Here is a 7,608-nt window from a genome sequence, read left to right as displayed (position 1 = left end):
AACCAGTATTTTAAATATTGTTAATATTCTAGATCTCTGAATGGGAAGCGACCTAATTCATTTGTAAACCCCCACATGAGTTGTGCTTGTACGATCACACAAGTAGTTGTTTACACAATGAAATAGCCTGGAGACTTAGATTAGATGTATCAAATAACGTAAATTTCTGTTTCCTGCAAATTTTACATTTACATTTTTGGACGACCTGTTTAAACTACAAATAAAGCTTTACGTCCTTGACTTGCAATATATGTCTGTGTATCTTAGTAAGTTCTTCCATGTATAAAAACTTAGTTTCTAAACATTTTAAAAGTCGACCAAATTTCCTTACTGTCACTATCATAAGCCCAGTGTTCGGTTTTCTTTATACCACCCTTTTATTCTAAATACAACAATTTTAGTTTTTTAGCAGTCGTTACGACGGGGGGGGGGGGGTGGGTCTCCAATTCTATCAATATAAGTTTGAGTTTTTCAGTCATAGTTTGAAGACATTTCAGAAAATATAACCGGGTCATCCGCCATATAACACAATACTAATTTAGACACTATCGCATCATTATTATCTAAATAACTTTTCACAGTCCTTTATGTACACCGAACATACAATAAGGCGATGTACGCCTCGCCCTGTAAAATACTATTAATATCCAACCGACAGGCAAATGAGTCAATTAATGAACTATTGCTTTTAACACATGCTTTAAAATCTCTATAAAGGCTTTTAATGATTTTTAATATTCTTCAATTAATTGTGGAGGAAATAAGTTTTGTCCATAAACATATTCTGTCAATACTGCCAAATACACGCTTATAAAACAACAATACAAACGTTTCTTATTGGACAAGATATTAGAAATTAATCCATGCAATACAAATATTGCGACTCTGGTACCACATCCTGGCTTGAATCCAAATTGAGCACTAGTCCAGTTCATTAATCTTTTATTAATTACTGAAGTAAATAATTTTGCCAAATTACTAATAATACCTCTATAGTTGTTCGTATCAGAAAATCACCTTTTTTTAAAATATAGGTATAATAATAGGAAAATGCTTTGACTCAACTATTTTATTGAATAAAATTTTAAGATCGGAACAAGATATGTTTTAAACTTGATGAAAAAGTCAGGTAATAACTTATCCGGGCCTCTCTCTCCATCTCTCTCTCTCTCTCTCTATGTGTGTGTGTGTGTGTGTCTGTCTGTCTGTCTGTCTCTCTCTCTCTCTCTCTCTCTCTCTCTATTTCTCTCTGTCTCTCTCTGTCTGTCTCTCTCTGTCTGTCTGTCTGTCTGTCTGTCTCTCTCTCTCTCTCTCTCTCTCTCTCTCTCTCTCTCTCTGTGTGTGTGTGTGTGTGTTTGTGTCTGTCTGTCTGTCTGTTTGTCTCTCTCTCCTTCTCTCCTCTCTCTCTCTCTCTCTCGTCTCTCTCTCTCTCTCTCCTCTGTGTGTCCCTCTTGTGTCTGTCTCTGTCTGTGTGTGTGTGTCTGTTTTCCTCTCTCTCTCTCTCTCTCTCTCTCTCTCTCCTCTCTCTCTCTCTCTCTCTCTGTGTCTGTCTGTGTGTTTGTGTCTGTCTGTCTGTCTGTCTGTCTGTCTGTCCGTCTCCCTCCCTCCCTCCCTCTCTCTACTCTCTCTCTTCTCTCTCTCTCTCTCTCACTCTCTCTCTCTCTCTCTCTCTCTCGCTCTGTCTCTCTCTCTCTCTGGTCTCGTGTGTGTTTGTCCGTCTGTCTGTCTGTCTGTCTGTCTGCTGTGTGTCTCTGTCTCTGTCTCTGTCTCTCTCTCTCTCCTCTCTCTCTCTCTCTCTCTCTCTCTCTCTTCTCTCTCTCTCTCTCTCTCTCTCTATCTCTGTTTGTGTGTGTTTGTGTCTGTCTGTATGTCTGTCTGTCTCTCTCTCCCTCCCTCTCTCTCTGTGTGTCTCTGTGTGTGTGTCCGTCTGTCTGTCTATCTGTCTGTTTCTCTCTCTCTCTCTCTCTCTCTCTCTCTCTCTCTCTCTCCTCTCTCTCTCTCCTCTCTCTCGCTCTCTCTCTCTCTCTCTCTGTGTGTGTGTGTGTGTGTCTGTGTGTGTGTGTGTGTGTGTCTGTCTGTCTGTCTGTATGTCTCTCTGTATGTCTCTCTCTCTCTCTCTCTCTCTCTCTCTCTCTCTCTCTCTCTCTCTCTCTCTCTCTATGTGTTTGTGTCTGTCTGTCTGTCTGTCTGTCTGTCTGTCTGTCTCTCTCTCTCTCTCTCTCTCTCTCTCTCTCTCTCTCTCTCTCTCTCTGTATGTGTGTGTGTGTGTGTGTGTGTCTGTCTGTCTGTCATGGGCTAATCTTTCCGATTAGCAGCAAGGGATCTTTGATTTGCGCTTCCCACAGGCAGGATACCACAAACCATGGCCTTTGTTGAACCAATTATGGATCACTGGTCGGTGCAAGTGGTTTACACCTACCCATTGAGCCTAGCGGAGTCGGTATCTGGATTAAAAATCCCACGCCTCGACTGGGATCCGAACCCAGTACCTACCAACATGTAGACCGATGGCCTAACCGCTCTCTCTCTACAACACAGAATAGATCTCCAATTGGCAGCTGTATAACGCATACTTATTAAATCTACAACACAGAACAGATCTCCAACTGACAGCTGTATAACGCATACTTATTAAATCTACAACAGAACAGATCTCCAACTGATCTACAACACAGAACAGATCTTCAACTGACAGCTGTATAACGCATTTCTCTTCTTGGTTCTCTATGCAATGCTTTTTCATTTTTTAGGCGTGGATCCAGGGGGAGGGTGTTGCCGAGCGCATCCCACCTTTGAATTGAATTTCGAAGTTCCTCGAAAATTTCTGTGTGTAGTACATTAACACAATGGATTTATTTATGTTTACAAGCAGTGTAATATCGTAGTAGGCTTGGTGTTTGGTGGAGTACTGCCATGATATATATAACACGTTACTTTTATTAGAAAGAAAGAAAAAAATGTTTTATTTAACGACGCACTCAACACATTTTATTTACGGTTATATGGCGTCAGACATATGGTTACGGACAACACAGATATTGAGAGAGCAAACGCGCTGTTGACAATTCATGGGCTACTCTTTTCGATTAGCAGCAAGGGATCTTTTATATGCACCATCCCACAGACAGGGTAGTACATACCATGGCCTTTGATATACCAGTCGTGGTGCACTGGCTGGAACGAGAAATAGCCCAATGGGCCCACTGACGGGGATCGATCCCACACCGACCGCACATCGAGCGAGCGCCTTACCACTGGGCTACATTCCGCCCATACTTTCCTTAGTGTATGTTTCAATGTTTTAGCTGTCCTATTTAATCGTCGCACCCCTCCTTGAATACTGGTATAAGTGCCCTTTTGAAACGTTGCACCAGCCCCTGTTTTGCAGCAAGATTTACAACGTTTTGTTGCTTGATTTATAGCATGATCTTGGCTTTGATCGAACATGTTACGTTATCTATAACAAACTATTTATGAACTCCTAAATACCCTTACTGCACTCGAGAACTGAATTTCGCTTTGTTGTAGAGGCTAAAAGACCACCACTCATCTGGGATGGTTCATCTTCCGCTGGATTATTTCTCGTTCCAGCCACCATTTCCCGTTACTACTAGTGCTCCATGACTGTTATGTAAAAGCCCATAACACTCACTGGCCTCTCCTATAACAGTGTATAAGATCACTTGTTAACTCCTGTCCCTGGATCAGTCACTGGTCACCGACTAGAGTGAGCGTCTTTAAGAAACGTTCTACACCGAATAGAGTGAGCGTCTTTAAGAAACGTTCTACACCGACTAGAGTGAGCGTCTTTAAGAAACGTTCAACACCGACTAGAGTGAGTGGCTCTAAGAAACGTTCTACACCGAATAGAGTGAGCGGCTCTAAGAAATTTTCTACACTGACTAGAGTGAGCGTCTTTAAGAAACGTTCTACATCGAATAGAGTGAGTGGCTCTAAGAAACGATCTACACTTACTAGAGTGAGTGGCTTTAAGAAACGTTCTACACCGACTAGAATGAGCGTTTTTAAGAAACGTTCTACACCGACTAGAGTGAGCGTTTTTAAGAAACGTTCTACACCGACTAGAATGAGCGTTTTTAAGAAACGTTCTACACCGACTAGAGTGAGCGTCTTTAAGAAACGTTCTACACCGACTAGAGTGAGTGGCTCTAAGAAACGTTCTACACCGAATAGAGTGAGCGGCTCTAAGAAACGTTCTACACTGACTAGAGTGAGCGTCTTTGAGAAACGTTCTACACCGAATAGAGTGAGTGGCTCTAAGAAACGATCTACACTTACTAGAGTGAGTGGCTTTAAGAAACGTTCTACACCGACTAGAATGAGCGTTTTTAAGAAACGTTCTACACTGACTAGAGTGAGCGTTTTTAAGAAACGTTCTACACCGACTAGAGTGAGCACCTTTAAGAAACGTTCTACACTAACTTGAGTTAGCGGCTTTATGAATTGGAATCTACTTTAGACCTAAGCGTCAGTTACATATTATTAAAGTATGTGTAGTAACTTCAGTATAAACATGTGCTCATTCACACAACAATACAGATATACTTTATTTCATTCTCCCATCCCCCCCCCCCCCCTGCTCAAGGCGAAACAAAATGTCATATCCCGATTTTTAATGTAATTTCTTTCCAAAAAAATGTGGTCAGAAAGCAGCTTGGCTAGCCAGCAGAAAACACCTCAGAATAGCCCTAGAAGGGGTCAATTTTTCTAAATTTTCGGAGGGAGGGCCCAGACCCCCACACCACGGGCTTCGCGCCTGCGGCGATCGCGGTGTCGGGCTTTGCCAGACACCTCGACCCCCCCCCCCCCCCCCCCCTGCAAAATTTCCTGCCTGCCCACGTCCCTGCAAAGGTGTATTTAGACAAATATTTCTCTCCTTGTGGCAATGTTACGATGATTATACTTTTGAAAAACCTGCATGTTACGATTGCTTTTCAAAAATAAAATCACAAAATGCAAACTTCTACTTCGTAAAATGTAATTTGGCAGACACACTTCAGTATGCTTTCTAATAATAAGTGCAGTTGTGTTACTGAGAAGAGGACCACAAAGAAGTAACCTGATGCACCGGGCTGACACGAGCATGTTGAAAGCCGAATGAGTCCAAGAGATGACGTTTGTTTACCTTCGCGAGATCTTTCAACCGTCAGTTTAAAGGGTTTGTCGTGTTTCTATATCATGTTGAATAACCGAGAAATGAACTAACGTGTACATGTCACTGTGCATATTGTAGATACATTGGCTAACATCAACAGTAAAGATTTTTTTCTTGTGAAATGTATAGATGATATCTTCAATTTTATCACCACAAAACATTAAATTTCACTATTTTCATTTACTACTGTTATTAAATTTTATATTATTACAAAATACAAGAATGATGACGGATAGGTTAACATGTGACGTCACAGTTTAAAGTTTCATCTCCATGGTGACAAAGCACTGTCTTTCATTTTAACAAATGCGCCATTTTACACCATGGAAAGTTTTCGCCAAAGATTCTTCAGGAACCCACTATTTACGCTGAATTGCAGCACGTTGCAATTGTGACATTGTCAAGTTATGTGGCAGTCCATTAAAAAAAGTCATAATTTATGACCTGTAAAAACAGCTAAATATTCCATTGTAACTTTGATAATGCCTCTTTAAATGATTTGGTGGCTGTTGAACATTGGTCGGTTTTTAATTAATCTCCTCTACTATACATTACACTAAATGAGTAACTGTATTTACTTAGTGTCTAAGTTTAACTAAGATCGACTGAAGTTTGATGTACATAAATATTATAATACGACTTACCGTTACACAGACTTGTTCTTGATAGGATTTCGCCCGTCTTCCGTTTACAGTAGGCCTACACACATTCGGAAAACAAGAAGGCAATAAATAATATTAAAGACAGGTCCGTCTTGATATTTATTACATAAGTACCATGTTATATCCTGTTATAGCCAAGACGTAAATATCCAGTCTAAGTGTCTCAATTATAATTAGCACTGGCGTAGCCAGAGGTGGGGAGGATATGTTTATGCACTCGCACGTACGGGTACGTGTGGTAACGTTGTTGTTATCTCTTGGCACTTGTTGAGTTCATTGTATTACTAAATAAAATCATCCCAAATTTGCCCTAATGTTCTGGTACAGTGTGCTTTGTAAATATCAGTTGTCTTGGATCAATTATCACTCACTCCATTTTCAAATTATCATCAAGGGAGAGATATTCTTCAAAACAAAAAACAGACAAATTCCGTAATATTTAATATCAACCTATTTTCTTTGCCTTTTATATTAACAATGTATATATTTTGTAATCACCTACTACTCATGTAACAGAGAAATCACCTCATACCCAAGAACATTCATTTGTATGCCTCTGTAATTGACCCTGTTCAAGCATATATCATACCTACAGCTTGTGACGAGTTCATTATTTTATGTTCAAAACCTTACTTTAGTTTTGTAAGTCTTCTTCAGTTTCTGGCTTCAGACCATGCTCTTTTCACACCCACACTAGCACCTCCTAGTATAGCTGATAATTGTGACACCTGGCTGCTTCACAAAAAACACCTTTAATCGTTCATATTACACCTGAATTAACCCTCAACAAAAGATACTAGTACTAGTTGTCAATTTGTTCTATTTAAAATCTCTTCCTGGTTTTGTATGGTAGCAGGGTATGCCAGTGTCTTCACAAATGTCATGTATAATTTCAGTGATAATATCAAGTCCAGTCTTTAAGAGAAAGTTAATGTCGTGTATTGCGTTTGGCCGTAACTTTCCATCAGGCATCATGTTAGCTAGTGATGCGTCATACCTGGACTTTAAAAGTCTATAATAAACATTTTGGACAGCACAAATAAGTCTCTGAATGTCAAAACCGAGATGATACAACTTCCGTGCAAACATTATATGGCTTTATTTGAAATTGGAAAACAATAAGCATGCCCTTAGGTATTTCAGAAGCAGTCACCAAAATCTTAAGAAGAATTAATACTGCTTAACGCAAAGGGAAAACTGACTATTGGAACGCTGAAGTAATCCATTTTGTCAAATATATTAGAATGGATGCTGTATAAATACATATTTAATCGGAGCATATTAAACGGGGGTACTGTCGGCTTTCTTCCTGTAGTGTGTGTATTAATGATTAATATGTGAAAATTGTTTTATCAGGGAGCTCAAAAATGATCGATGTAAAGGTATTTAACGTCAAACATTGGATTGTTGTTGTACTAGAGTGGGAATCGTTGACTATCGTTACTACCTCTCCCCCCCCCCCCCCCCCCACTGAGGTTGTGCAACCCTCCACTCCAGGTATCGTTACTATAGGCAAGTTGATTAATTAATCATACAGCACATACTACGGTCTTTGACATACCAATCATGGGGCACTGCTGGAGATAAAATATAACAAAAAAACAGTCAGGGATTCTTGGACCCAATCATTTTAGGTTAGCGCTCGACCGACTGAACTACATCTCGCAACACTGTATACAATATATATATATATATATATATATATATATATATATATATATATATATATATATATATATATATATATATATTAAAGTTTGTTTTGTTTAA

Source organism: Gigantopelta aegis, chromosome 6, assembly GCF_016097555.1.
Source record: "Gigantopelta aegis isolate Gae_Host chromosome 6, Gae_host_genome, whole genome shotgun sequence".
NCBI lineage: Eukaryota > Metazoa > Mollusca > Gastropoda > Neomphalida > Peltospiridae > Gigantopelta > Gigantopelta aegis.
The sequence above is the reverse complement of the archived record's forward strand: the minus strand, read 5'-3'. Positions refer to the sequence as shown.